The sequence below is a fragment of the Taudactylus pleione genome, unplaced genomic scaffold (genome assembly GCF_031769625.1).
Source record: "Taudactylus pleione unplaced genomic scaffold, aTauple2 ptg000201l, whole genome shotgun sequence".
Classification (NCBI taxonomy): Eukaryota; Metazoa; Chordata; class Amphibia; order Anura; family Myobatrachidae; genus Taudactylus; species Taudactylus pleione.
In genome coordinates, this window is record NW_028284603.1 from 40,892,938 (window position 1) to 40,908,077 (window position 15,140).

A 15,140-nucleotide genomic window follows, 5' to 3' on the forward strand; every position below is an offset into this window, starting at 1 on the left:
CAAATGTTGTACAAAGCGTCTCTGAAGTTATGTGACGTTGTGCTGTATTGCAGCTAAATTGTAGTTCATGGGTAAAGTTTCTGATATCTGGCTCTTTTCAGCCATTTCACGTCTGGTATAATGGAAACTGCAGTTTCTGATCTGTCTTTATATATTCATGATTTTATGTTGTAATACATTCCTCTAATACAACATTGTTTGATGTGAAACCATGGTTTTAGGAGCTGGATACATACACCCAGCAACATAATGCATTGTAACGAGACATCTCGCCGCACGATTCATTGTGCAACTGCCCGATGTATCATTACATGCAACATGTAGCAGCATGGCGTCGTTCATTGCATAATCCCATCTGCTGTGCAGCACAGCAAATGGGACGATTTGATGAGCGACTGCCGTGCACACACTGTAGGGCAAACACACTATGCGATCCACACAATATATTGTTCCGGTCCCCATCGGAATGATATATTGTACGATATATCTTGGTGTGTACCCAGTCTATAGCTTTTTTTATTTGGAAACGTGTGCACTGTTTTATGGTTAGTGTATTTGTTTATGGTGTTACCTTTAATGTGTGTAAAATGTATTCAAAGTCCCCCTAATTTGAATTAGTGTTTTCAATGTACTCCCTACAGCAGTTTGAGTAAATGTATAAAATGCACCTTTTAATAAGTTTTCTATGTCTTATTATTTGTTAATACATGTTACTTATACCCCTTTTACACCAAAATCCCGGGTCCGACCCTGGAATTTGAACACTGGTCAATCCCGGGTCGAACTCGGCTTCAGACCCCGTTTACACTGCAACTTGACCCGGGTTATTCCCGGGTTTGCCCCGTTCACACTGAACCCGGGTAATCCCTGCTTTTCCAATTGATTTAAAATAAAAAGGCAAAATTTCATATTCCAAACATGTTTTTGGTTTATTTGGTTTTAAAGGTTTTTTTTTTCACTTTAACCATGTGCATATATTGTGTTTTTTAATAGAACAGTTTTAACACATTCTCAGATTGTTGAAAAAGTATAAAACATATGTCAAACATCATATGTCCAGTATAAAAGAAAAGTGCAGATCCGTGCGGGGAAAACAATATACTATAAAAGTTATAAAAAAATGAAAAGTGCCTTCACACAATAAACATTATAATTTTAGCCACACAACATTAAAAAAAAAACTAAAATAGAACATGTACCGGTTGGTACAACGATAAATTATTTTAAATGGCCATGTTTACGGCAATTGCCTATACACTGTATACTCTGGTGACTCTTGGTTTGTTTGTTTTGTGTTAGGGTTAGTGCTAGGGTTGTAATAATTGGGCCCCATATTGGACTGCCCAAATCTGTGTTTTGGGTACACTGGGGCCTGTAGTAATGGCTGTGTTTGGTTGGGAAAACCACGAGCAAATGTGCGCTCTAAAAAAGACATCTGTCTCTCCTGCATATCCATTAATTGCCTCATAAATGACTGCTGCATTTGCCTTTCGGACTCTAGAAACCGATCCAATCTAGCATCCTCCTGCCTCTGAATGTCGGCATCCAATTCACGGAGATGCTCCACGATCACAGAAGTCATCGCTCTAGCCGCTTGCTCCGACCTGTTGAGCTTCTTCTTTCTGGGTGGCACATTGTAGACTGCAAAGGGGAAAAACAAAAAAAATATATAATATGCACTGAGCCGACGTAAAGATAGCAGTGGTGTTTGCGTACATGTGCTTGTGGCCTTCTATCTACCTGCACGCTAGCAGCACTCTGCAACAGTTACCATTTGGATTTAAGTGAATGTAGTGTGTGTGTGTGATGTGGGTGTTTTTCTTTTTTAAAATACTTACTATTATCGTGTAGCGGAGGAGTCTTTTTAGGGGGCGCAGTCTCTGAGCTTGTCTCAACTACCTCATCTATGGTGGTAGTGATACTGTCAGCATTCACAGATTAATCCATCCCACTACCTTCTCCAGGCTCATCGGTCAGTAGGAGCTGTGATGTTGGTCTGCTTTGCGAGGACAGCAGGGTAACCTGTGTAGCCGGTACCTCTTGACTATCCTCCTGCTGGCTGGAGCAGGATGGCGCAATTGAGGAGGACAGTGCTATGGGGTTTGAAAGCGCTGTATTTCCAAAAGCGCTGTAGCACAATTCGTAATGCACCCATTCCTTGCGGCCTGCACCACTTTTGTTGCGGTTATGATCGTGCACTTTAGTGAACTGCTTACGCAAGGCCTTCAATTTATTGACCACTTGCTGCTGCGTGCGTTTTATCCCTCGGGACTCCAGCATTTTGGCTATATTGTGGTACACTACTGCATCTTTCACTGTGCCGGTCATCTGGCGTTTAATTTCTTCCTCCGCCCTGATGAGCAGTAGCTGTCGGATATCGGCATCGGTCCAGTTCGATGCAGCACACATGCTGCTGTAGTAACAGGGTGTGGCTCAGGCTGCTGTTATGGCTGTGTATCAGCCTGCGTTTGGAGCTGCTGGTCAGGCTGTGGTGCAGGCTGCAGTTCTGACTGTGGCAGCTTGTGTATCAGCCTGCGTTTTTGTGGGAGTTGGTCAGGCTGTGGTTCAGGCTGTGTGCAGGAGGTTAGGCAGGCAAGTAATGGCTGCGTGTGTCTCTCTCTGCAGGGCCCTGACAAATGACATCATTTGCCAGCGCCCCAGAAGCTCCAACCAGCTAATAGCAGAATGTAGCTGGGTAAAATAATCCGGGTAGCACCCGTTCACACTGCCACATGACACGGGAACAACCCGTTTTCAACCCGAGTAAGATTCCCGGATAAATCAACCCGGGATATTTTTCTGGAAGCCGTTCACACAGAGCATCGACCCGGATTGACCCGGCAATAACCCGGGTTATTCGGTTGGTGTAAAAGGGGTAATAATAATACTGAAATGAAACAGGGAATTATTGGACAGTAATAGTTGTAGTTTTATTGTAAAATAGCCTACCTATCAGATCATGATGATCCCCATTGTCAGAGCTTTCCTAACGGCATTTAGCTAATCAACTTCAATGTGACTCCTGGTGCTTTAATGGTACTTTGCTCCTTTCAGATGGTTCTGGTCCTAGGGCATGCTGCACGAAGCCTTAGGAGGTGAGGTGTCAGCACCAAGTTTGCAGTCCAGCCAATCTCACTAGACCAGGGGTATTCAACATGCGGCCCTTCAGCTGCTGTAGAACTGCAATCCAAGCAAGCCCTGCCTTCGTTTTCCTATTAGGGCTTGCTTAAAACTGTGGCAGGGCATGCTGGGATGTGTAGCTCCACAGCAGCTGGCGAGCTGTATGTTGAGTACCCTTTCCCTAAATCTTCAGAATTTCTTGAGAGAGGTGAACAAGAACTGCCCAGGTTATCAGGACTCCGTTATTTCAGCGAAAAACAGTTTGGGGGCATCAGCCTATCTGCCAGGGGTTTTGCCCCCTAATGAATCTCTAGAACAGCTTTTTTCATTTTTTGGGGGGATATATATATATTTTTTTCTATAATATTTTTTTATTCAATAGAGGAAAAAAAGAAAAACACAGCAAAACAAGTGTCTGTATTCTAACCCTCGGGATCCCAAGCGCCGGCATCCTATACCCATCCCATTGGTTCACTACTTGTAAAAGCAGTCAGTGTTTTCCCTGGTATGCATCTATTTCTACTTCAGGGTCCATAGGGTATCCACAGGATACCTTGGGGTATAGGTGTGACGTCAGTCGCAGGGCACCAAAGAGTTAAGCTTTCAGCCTCCCAGGATGCACTAGGTCCCCCTCCTATACCCCGCCCCCGAGCCAAGGCACCTCAGTTTAGTTTGGTGCCCGGCCGGAGTCGGGTGCACCTGTTGGAGTGGGGGCTAGAAGAGCCCCTGAAGCTTATTCTTCATGCAGCTGTGGCTGCACAACTGGATGAACAGCATGGACAGTCAGTCCTGACGTCCATGCTGTCTTCCCTACACCCCGCCGGTACCAGAACGCCGGTACTGATCCGGGGATGCTGGTGGGCGTCTGGGGTCACAGCTAGCGGTGACCCCAGATGCTCCGGACCATGGCCGGATTCAAGGGGGACAGAGGTAAGCAGCGGGGTCCCGCGGTGGGTCCCCGCTGATCACATGGTCCTAAGTCCCCAGGCAGGGGGCTCCCTGGGGACTGGCTGCAGCGTGGAGCCAGGCGACCAACCTGCGCTTCCACTACCCCCTGGGACAGCGGACCGCAGCAGAGCGGTAGCGCTGCGGCGTCCCAGGGGTTAAATGCATGCCAGGGGAGCGCGCCTTCCCTGTCTCACAGCCGGCGCCTCCCCCGCTGCACACAGCCCTCTCTGCATGCTGCCGACTGGTCCTGTGGCAGCGCTCCTCCCCCAGGCCAGCCTCCTCTCTGCTCCTCGGCGGCCATCTTCTCCAGAACGCATGGTGAACGCTGCTGGAAGCGCTGGAAGGAAGCATCGTGGTCTGGGTCCCCCCGCATACCTCTCCTCCGCTGTGGTCAGGTCTGTGTATGCAGCGCTGTGTCCTACCAGGCCCTGTGTCTGTGTAGTTGAGTGATCAGCGCTGTTAGTGCAGGAATTGTTATTTTTCTGCATTGTATGTGACTGTGCTAGCGCTGCTGCCTGTAACTTTTCTTCTCTAAACTGTCAGCTTTATTACTGTCCCTGTTCTTTCTGCTAAAGCCCTTGCGGTGCGGTGCTGCAGGGTGGTCTCTCGCCTATTTAATACTTAATTGGTGAGAGAGGTCACATACGTGGTGCCATCATGTCTGAAAGTGATTTTCCCCTCCGGCTACAGTGTACCACGTGCAAAGTACCGTTAGCGGAGGGGGAGGGTAGCGCGGAGGGCCTTTGCCGGCAGTGTTTGTCCATGGCGTGGCCTATTACGGTTACAGCACCGGTACAGGAGCCGCCCTGGGCTTGTTTCGCTCAGGCGTTAACAGCTTTAGTGGGCCAGTTAGCTCCGCAGCCCGCGTTTACTCCGATGGGTTTGTCCCAGCAGTCTGTGGTGTCGTCACCCATGCAGGGGTTCCCACGACAATTGGTGGTACCCCACAGTCTCCCTATTTCCCCGCTCCCGGGTTCTCAGGAGCCAGCGTGGGTTAACTCCCTGACGAGTTCTGTACAGCACTTGTCGGATGTGTTGCAAGGGGAGTCTGTGATGCGGTCTCATAAAAGGCCGGTGGCGTCTCTGTCCGCTCCTTATGAGGATGACGAAGGGACGTCTGATGATGGGGAGATTCTAGATCCTTACGATCAGGAACCTCTCCATACTAAGGACGCTGATGCTAAGTCCAAAGTATATATTCCTGGACTTATTCGGGCGGTCCGCACAGCCTTGGTGATTGAGGACGAAGTTCCCCCAGCGGCTAAATCTAAGTATGCCTTTTTCAAAGATGTGAAGGGCGATGCCACAGTCTTTCCTCTTTCGGGTCAGTTGGTGGACCATTTAGAGGAGGCGTGGAAACAACCTGGCAAAAGATACCAGCCGCAGAGACGCCTGGCGGTGGCTTATCCGTTCGCGGATAATTATTTTGCGAAGTGGGAATCCCCTCCACAGGTGGATTCTCACGTGACCCGTCTTGTCCGTAGTGCCACATTGCCGATGCCATCCATGTCCTCCCTTAAGGATGCTACGGACCGCAAGGTAGAAATCTGCCTGAAGTCTGCTTATTCCCTTGCAGGGGGGGCAGCACGGCCGGCTATGGCCATTTGCTGGGTTGCCAGAGCGATGGAGCGCTGGGCGGATTCATTAGAGGCTTCTTTTGAATCCGACTGTCCGGCCGATCAGGCGGAGTTGATTGGCAATCTCCGTGATTCGGCCACCTACATCAACGAGGCGGCTCTAGACATTAGTACTCTGGTGTCTAGAATTTCTTCAGCAGCGGTAGCTGCTCGTCGCACCTTGTGGCTGCGATCCTGGAAGGCGGACGCAGATTCCAAGAAAGGTCTGGAAGCGTTGCCGTTTACCGGAGAAGTTCTCTTCGGTCCGGATCTGGATAAGATTGTGGCCACGCTGGCGGCAGCCAAATCTGCCTGTCTCCCGTCGGCCGCTGCTCCTTCTGGTTCGGGACCATCGTCCTTTCGGTCATCTAGGGCCCAGGGCAGGCCCAAACCACAGTCGTTTCCTCGGCAGGCTGGCCCTAAGAAATCGGTCAAGCCCCGGAAGCAGGCATGGAGTACCAGACGTCCGGCCCCCAAGCCAGATGACAAGCCTGCGGCCTGACGGTCCGGGCCTCCCTTTGGGGGATCCCAGGGTGGGAGGCCGCCTGCTACAGTTCGCCCAGTGTTGGTCGACCACTACGACAGACACTTGGGTTCTGGAGGTGGTTTCCCACGGATACGCCCTCTCCTTCCGGCACAGACCCCCGGCTCGCTTCTTCACCACGGGTCTCCCATCAGACCGGAACAAGGCTACGGAGCTGCGGAAGGTATTGCACACTATGCTCCAGGCTGGAGTTATAGTGGCGGTTCCATTCTCCCAGAGGGGCCAGGGTTTCTATTCAAATCTATTTTTGGTACAGAAACCCAATGGGTCATATCGTCCGATACTCAACCTCAAAGCACTCAACAAGTCTTTGCGGGTCCCGAAGTTTCGGATGGAGACCCTACGGTCCATCATTCTGGCGCTGGAACCTGGGGACTACTTGGTGTCATTGGACATACAGGACGCTTACCTGCATGTCCCTATTCTTTGGCGCCATCAACAGTTCCTCAGGTTTGCAATCAGCAGCGACCACTTCCAGTTTCGGGCGTTACCTTTTGGCCTGGCAACAGCACCACGTGTTTTCACCAAGGTGATGGCGGTCATGGCGGCTTCTCTGCGGCTGCAGGGAGTCCGCATGTTGCCGTATTTGGACGACCTGTTATTGGTGGCAGGATCTCCAGAGCTCCTGTTACGCCACTTGGACCTGACCATTGCACTGCTGCAACGGCACGGCTGGCTAATCAACTGGCAGAAGTCCACTCTAATCCCGTCTCGGAGGATTCTGCATCTTGGAGCCTTATTGGACTCGGGACAGCAAAGGATCTTCGTGACGGAGGACAAGATCTCTGCTTTACAGTCAAGGGTGCGCAGTTGTCTGCACAGCCGCCGGGTGTCCTTACACTCGGCGATGAGGTTACTGGGCTCCATGGTGTCGGTGTTCGACATGGTGGAATACGCCCAGTTTCACTCCAGACCTCTGCAGCACCTGATCCTGTCCAAGTGGAACGGGCTGACTCAGTCTCTGAAGTCCCAGACGATTGTGCTCACCCAGGAGGTTCGCCTGTCCCTTACGTGGTGGTTACAGACGACCCACCTCAACAAGGGACGTCCGTTCTGGGTTCCAAATTGGGTCCTGTTGACAACGGACGCCAGTCTTCGGGGCTGGGGAGCAGTTTCGGGTCCACACTTGTTCCAGGGCAGGTGGACGCCGACAGAAGCGGAGCTTCCAATAAATATCTTGGAACTCCGTGCGGTCTTCAATGCTCTCCAGCAGGCACAGCGGTTTCTCCAGGGTCGCCCGGTGCAGGTCCAGTCGGACAACGCTACCACCGTGGCCTACATAAACAGGCAAGGAGGAACTCGCAGTCGGGCGGCTCTCGTAGAGGTCTCTCGGATCCTGGTTTGGGCGGAGCGCAATCTTCCGGCCATATCAGCGGTCTTCATCCCAGGAGTGCTCAATTGGGAGGCGGACTTTCTAAGTCGCCAGGACGTTCATCCGGGGGAATGGTCCCTGCACCCGGACGTTTTTCAACTACTGGTGGACAGGTGGGGTCTTCCAGAAATCGACCTCATGGCGTCCCGGCACAACAACAAGTTGCCGGTGTACGGGTCTCGCACAAGAGACGAAGGGGCGTCTCTGGTGGATGCTCTGTCCGTCCGGTGGACGTTCCGGTTCGCATACCTGTTCCCTCCGGTCTCCCTTCTTCCACGGGTAATCCGGAAATTCAAACAGGAAGGAGGGACGCTCCTGTTGATAGCTCCCGCGTGGCCCAGACGGCACTGGTTCTCAGACCTTCAGGGTCTGTCCGTGGACATTCCTCTGCGGTTGCCGCTACGACCGGACCTTCTGTCTCAGGGTCCTTGCCTTCACCCGGACCTGACTCGGCTGTCTTTGACGGCGTGGCTGTTGAGACGGCCATGCTGAGGTCCCGGGGGTTTTCCAGCTCGGTGGTGCGTACCATGTTACGAGCTCGGAAACCGTCTTCCGCGAGGATATACCATCGCGTGTGGCATACGTTCTTCCAGTGGTGTCGACCGAGAGGTTATGCACCGCGGGAGTTTCGTCTGTCTCGGATTCTCGCCTTCCTGCAAGCGGGACTAGATCATGGGCTTCGCCTTGCTTCTTTGAAGGTACAGGTTTCGGCCCTATCTGTCTGGTTTCACCGTAGGATTGCTACAATCCCGGATGTGCGCACCTTTATGCAGGGTGTTCTCCGCATTCAGCCGCCCTTTGTTCCACCTGTGGCGCCTTGGGATTTGGCTGTGGTCCTGAGGGTTCTCCAAGGACCGCCGTTTGAACCACTGGGCTCAGTGGATCTTAAATGGCTAACAGCTAAGACTGTTTTCCTTCTGGCCATTGCTTCGGCCAGACGTGTTTCTGAGTTAGGGGCTCTTTCTTGTAGACCCCCTTTCTTGGTTTTTTATGGGAACAGGGCAGTGCTCCGCACTCGGCCCGAGTTTCTTCCCAAAGTTGTTTCCCAGTTTCATATTAACGAGGAAATAGTTGTTCCGGCCTTTAACTCACCGGGTCTTTCCGTGGGTGAGGCCTCTTTGGATGTTGTGCGGGCCTTAAGGACTTATGTTGACCGCACTTCTTCGTTTAGGAAGTCGGACGCTTTGTTTGTCCTCTTTGGCTTCCGTAAAAAGGGTTGGCCTGCTTCAAAGCAAACTTTGGCAGCCTGGATCCGTATGGCTATTTCTGAAGCTTATCTTCATGAAGGCCTACCGGTCCCTCCTTCTCTGAAGGCTCATTCCACTAGGTCTGTGGGTCCTTCGTGGGCAGCTCGACGTGGTGCCTCGGCAGTTCAGATCTGCAAGGCTGCTACGTGGTCTTCTGTCCATACCTTCGTGAGGTATTACAGGTTTGACACCTTCGCCTCTCAGGATGCTTCCTTCGGGCGGCGGATTCTCCTTTCTGCACAGGAGCGTCCCCACCCTTAAAGGATACTGCTTTGGGACATCCCCAAGGTATCCTGTGGATACCCTATGGACCCTGAAGTAGAAAATATGAGATATGGTAAGAACTTACCCTTGTTATCTCTATTTCTACGAAGTCCATAGGGTTCCACAGGACTCCCGCCCTGTCGCACCTGTGCTGCAGATGGGCTTTGCTCTGGTCACCGGTTTTCCATCTCCCTCTGGTGAGAATGTGATTCTTGTATGTGTCCAGATCTTTGTTCTCTCTCTTCCTTCTCCTCCTCCGGCCTATGGCTTGGTAACTAACTGAGGTGCCTTGGCTCGGGGGCGGGATATAGGAGGTGGACCTAGTGCATACTGGGAGGCTGAAAGCTTAACTCTTTGGTGCCCTGCGACTGACGTCACACCTATACCCCAAGGTATCCTGTGGAACCCTATGGACTTCGTAGAAATAGAGATAACAAGGGTAAGTTCTTACCATATCTCATATTTTTTGATGCTATTGTGAATGTAACAAAGTTACTTTTAGGGGCAACAGCCACAAACGTAGAAATGTTCTTCCATAAAATATGCATTTAAATTACTCTGACTTTCCACTTCAGCATTTCCTCATCCCCTCCACCCCAAACCTCAAAACACACCTTTACACTGATACAGGTGTTAGAGGCTAAAGGGCTACAGATGTAGAATAAAAAGAGCTCAGGTAGTTGGGTACGGGATCTGGCAGTCAAGATGTCAACGGTCAGAATACCGACAATGGCATCCCGACAGTCAGAATTCAGACAGAATTGGGTAAGTAACCCTTACCCTAACCCTCCCCCTAACCCACCTTTCCTGTAGCTAATCCTAACACTGCCCTCCGGCAGCCTAACCCTAATACTGTCGGGATGTCAGTCAGCGTTCAGGATTCTGCAGCCGGCATTCAGACTGCTGTCGGGATTCTGATCACCGGCATCCTGACCGTCTGAATGCTGACTACATCACGTAAAACCTTTCATGCCATGTCATGTAAACACACAATCCTATGCCTCAGTGTTGGAATATAGAGCATTTTTGTAACCTAGAAGCCAGCAAAACAATCACTCACATCTCATGTACAGATGGGATGTGATAAATTTGCAATTCGATATTTGAATACAGTGATCGCGGTGAGTGACAAAATTTGTGGGTCCCAGGGACCCACCACTTTAAAAAAATGGGGTCCTACCTGGCCATTTCTGGGTCCCATCATAATTTATGCTTTAGAGCTCCCCATATGCCTCAGACCTCCCCACATGCCCCTAAAATGCAGATATGATACCCCCAACAGCATCAGATATCCCCACAAGCCCCTTAAATGCATGTTTTAATGCCTCCATGATCTTTCAGGTAATATGACTTGTCTGATCACAAAACCCATAGTGAATAAGTAGGCTTACCATATCATCCCTTTAAACTGGGACACTCATGGATTACACAGGTTTTGTGGCTCATTAAAACCTGGTGAAATCCAGTCATGAAGTCAGCCAGTCACAGAACCTTTGTGTCCCGTTTTAAAGTGATAGTATGCTTAGCCTATGAATAACACTTTAGGTAATAGGCATATTTATCAAAGGATAAATGCCCAGTCTTTACACATTATGCCGCACATTAATGCCCTTTACACATTATGCCACATATTCATGCCCGGCGTTTACACATTATGCCATGCAGTAATACCCCTTACAAAGGATGCCGCACTTTAATGCCCTTTACACATTATACCCTTTAGTCCTCCTATGCATTGCCCCCAGTAGTAGTCGTCCTATGCAATGCCTCCAGTAGTAGTCGTCCTATGCATTGCCCCCAGTAGTAGTCATCCTATGCATTGCCCCCAGTAGTAGTCCCCCTATGCAGTGCCCCCAGTAGTAGTCCCCCTATGCAGTGCCCCCAGTAGTAGTCCCCCTATGCAGAGCCCCAGTAGTAGTACTCCATATGCCTCTCAGACCCCCTATGCAGTGCATTGAAGGTATCTGCCCCCCCCCAAATAGGTGTGAGTGACCTGGGCCTAATGCCCAGGTCACTCACACCTATTTGGGGGGGGGCAGATACCTTCAATTGGGCCTAATGCCTCCTATCTTGCTTGGGCCTTGTGCCTGCCTATATACCCACAGGCCTGAATTTATCCCACGGGCCTAGTACCCGAAAACCCCGGTGATCTAGGGAGGAGTAAAATACAGGTGGCCCAAGGCCGCCTACCGTTACGGTGGAAGAGGCTGCGGGGGGAGCTTTCTTAGCTCTTTTGCTTTCCACCCCCGCAGTCCTCTTCGGTCCTCAGCTTCAGTCTTCTGCCGCTGGACCGTCCTGGCCAGTGGCGCTGCCTCTTCCTTCTTGATCACGCCGTCTTCTGGCCTCTTGCGTGGCCGCCTGAACTGTTGCCGCGCCGCTCTTCTCTTCACTTGTCTTCGGGAGGTCTTCACTCCTCCCCTCCGCCGATGGACTGAACGTTCCCGCTCAGCGGCGTCTATTCAAGATGCCGTGAGTGGGCGGGGCTATGACGTGGTTAACCGCGATTGGCTCATCGCGTCTGCCTCCTATTGTCTGCTGGACTGCGAGCCAAAAGCTTGCGGCCAGTGCCAAACAATCGCCGCCGCTATTTGGCTTCCGGGCAACGAGCTCCGGTCAGCTCACGCCCGGAACCAAGCTTCTCCTGCCGACACTTTACCGTCGCCACTGGTTAAGGGACCAGGCGGTCCCTTCACCAGGTACCCGCCACGGTGGCTTACCCGGCACTGGGAACAAACACACTGTCCCAGCGCCGGGCACGGATGCTGTGCCGATGCTGGGATCAGACACTTGATCCCAGCACAGCTTTCCACACCAGCAGCTAATTAGAGTCTATCTGACTCTCATTGGCTGCTCTAACCTACAGCATTGTGTCTGTCTCTGCAGGGGGACGCGCTGTGCTGCAGCCAGCTGTCAGGGATTGGCCACAGCACAGCGCGTCCCCGGGGACCTGCCTTCCTTTTAAAAGTGAGTCCCCACTACACAATCCCGGGTAAACTACGCGCTATAGCGCGTATTTGCAAACACTGGAATACATCGCAAGGATGTAGCAAACGTCGTATGCAGGGACAGAGCTTGAAAGGAAGCTCTGTCTCTGGAAATCCCCTCCAAGCACTTCTCAGTATTTTTCGCAAAAGATACCTTGAGAATGTGGATGCGTATGCACTGCCGGCTACCCCTCCCCACAAGCTGATCACAGAAGCCAACTCCGGGCTCTGCTTTCCCTGTCAGCGTGCAGGGAGGGCTGAGCTAGAGTAGTGAAACATGGGGGGGACCCTGCATAACGCCATCTCCAGATAGTGTTATTATAGCAGGACTCCCTCCCGGTATTATTTTAAAGTTAAACAGATCACATTTCCCATTACAAGCATGGGAAATGCGATCTGCTTACAAATAATTTTTTTATATTAAGGGCTTGGAGTAGTTTTTTACAAAAGCTCCGCCAGTTGACCTTTCCTTCATTACTGTGATACTAAAATACGTGTCAAAAGGGTGTGAAAACACTCGTTTTCACATTATATTAGAAGAATAGTATTGATAGATATGTCCCTAGAGAGGAGTGTTGTTAATACCGTCATAGTGCCATGAAGTTCTCCCATCTGTAGCAGCCACAAGTCATGTGCTATCATTACACTGGCTTTTCAAACCTGAGAACTGTGTAACCTTAGTTACAACAAGCATGTAACTCGGTATCATTAGACACTCCATTATGTTACTTAATTTATACAGACCAAGCAGTAAATCTATAACGTATTACAAGCAAATGAGTAGTCAGAGTAATTTATCCATATTAAAAACTGGGAGGACACCTGACCTTGTGACTTGTATGTATATTATGACACCTCCTGAAGTACCTAGTAAATTGAGCTAATGAATGCAAGCTGTGACATTGTTCCCACAAGATGGAAGAGGAATAAACGAGTATTACAATTTGTTTCTGTTTTGCTCTATGTGTTTGAGTGAAGCTTCTGCTGCATGTCTCTGTTGATCTCTGGGAAAGTGGAAATTGAAGCACCATGTAGATGTTGTCAGTTTGCAAACACGTTTGGCATAATGGATGACACAACATGCTCAGCAAATGATTGCATGCACAAGGTTCCGGAGCAACTTTTCATAGTTTTATTTCTAAAAAATGATTAAGATGTTGGTCAGCCATAATCTATGTAACAAGTGTGAGCGCGATGTGGCATTGAGTCAGCATGTGGCTGGATACCTTCCTGTGGGATATCATTCCACACTGGTTTAATACTTCTGGTCAACTGACGCATAGTATCCAGGCATCTTCCAACAATGTCCCATAAGTGTTTGGCTTCAGGTCCTGGGACTTGGCAGACAAGTAGCTGTGATGCTTAGAAGAGCATCTCTGATGTTGGCAGCATTGTTTGACTGCAGCAGATCATGATGGAAACGTGGGTTTTCAGTAGTGCTGATGAAGGGCATGACAGCATGGGTTTATCACACTGTGGGCATATTGTTTAGTGGTCATGATGTCCTCAACTGGGATTTGCTTTCATATGCTGTAGCTTTTCAGACCTTGACACTAGGGACTGGTTACTTCCATCTTATAACAGTTGTTTCTGGATGAACTTTTCTGCTGGCCCTTTGTATACCCAAACTATGCATATTGTTCTGCCCCAAGCAGAAACAAGATTTGTCACTGAGGACCAATGGATGCCACTGTGCTACCCAGTGCACTGAGGAGTTCACATCACACAGGCGCAGGGTCTTATAGTACATTTTGTCACCCTAAGTGTTAATGCAGAATGGATTTGCGCAGCTGTTCTTCTTCTTCAATCTGCAATTTCCATTCGGCATAACTTTCCCGTCTGGGCTTGTCCCTGGCCTGTGACTTTAGCTACCACATACGCACAGTGTAGCTATACTCTCCATTCATTCTGAAAAGTCTTGGATAGACACTGCACCATCCGGCATGGCAATGGTCTGACCCCTCCCAAAGTTCTGCCGGCTGTTATAACAGTGCTCCCATCTGCCTTCTAGTACTGATCTGTTCAGGAACAAGGTGTATTCATTATACAAACAAACTTAAGCATTGCTTCTGTTTTTTCCTAACATTTACATATATGTTGTGGTGAAACAATGCTGGCTGGTGTTGCTATTTCCATTTACAGGAAAACCTCACTAACATTACACAGTACATGGTTGAAGAAGACATCCTTTTCTAGAATGCTCATCATTTAAAGGACATGAGTCAACCAGGCAAATAAACATTGTTTAGAGAGAGAGAGAGAAGAAAAACAACTCTCACTAAATACACATCTTTGGCAGGTAATATTGCTCTTGAAGGGGATCTAGTCAGAATGTTAACATGGGCATAGGGACAACATGAAACATTTTGAAATTCACAACTGGTTGAAATGTCGATATTTAACAAGTAGACAAAATGTCAACATTTAACAAGTAGACTACAGAATGTCGATAGTACAATTTTGTGTTATTAGGGTTAGGCATTTTGGAGCTGACATGTCAATTGTCGACATTGTGAACATGTCGTCATTTCTGAATGTTGACACATTGCTTATCTACCTAATGTCCAGGTCAACATTCTGAGCCTTTCGAAATCTGAATGTCGATTTTTCATACAACACCAGATTAATGGGTCAATGAAATTTGAACACAAGGAATGACTTGTATCATAAGACATTTGCTCTCACTGCTGTAACCTGTGCTAAACTGAGCACACCCAGCTTGTGATTTCTGCTGTTAGCGCCATGATGTTTGTGCATCATGCACTGAGGAGGCTTTGTGGTTAAAAGGTTAACAGCTGTGTATGTCATTGAAAAGAAGAAAGCATATTACCTATTGTTAAAATGAATGAAGGGTTGCTGTGTGCGTCTGTATGTATAACCTATGCATTTTATTGTGTGCACTGTATTGCTCTCAACCATTCTTTTGCAGGAAGATGTAAACAGCTTTGTGAGGTTTCCATGTGTATTGCTCATTGCTTGCCTGCCTGATAGCAGTGCTATATTCAGCACCACGGACAGTTACATCTCCATGTTCTTTGTAGTCAC

At 49.3% G+C, this 15,140-nt stretch overlaps 1 protein-coding gene and 1 pseudogene across 5 annotated transcripts in view; one reads left to right on the forward strand and one right to left on the reverse strand.

The window, feature by feature from the left end:
- The window catches only part of RALGAPA2 (Ral GTPase activating protein catalytic subunit alpha 2), a 398,803-nt gene that overhangs the window by 184,611 nt on the left and 199,052 nt on the right, over nucleotides 1-15,140 (forward strand). The gene's annotated exons all lie outside the window — the stretch shown is intronic.
- LOC148518323 (uncharacterized) lies at nucleotides 28-13,376 on the reverse strand (annotated as a pseudogene).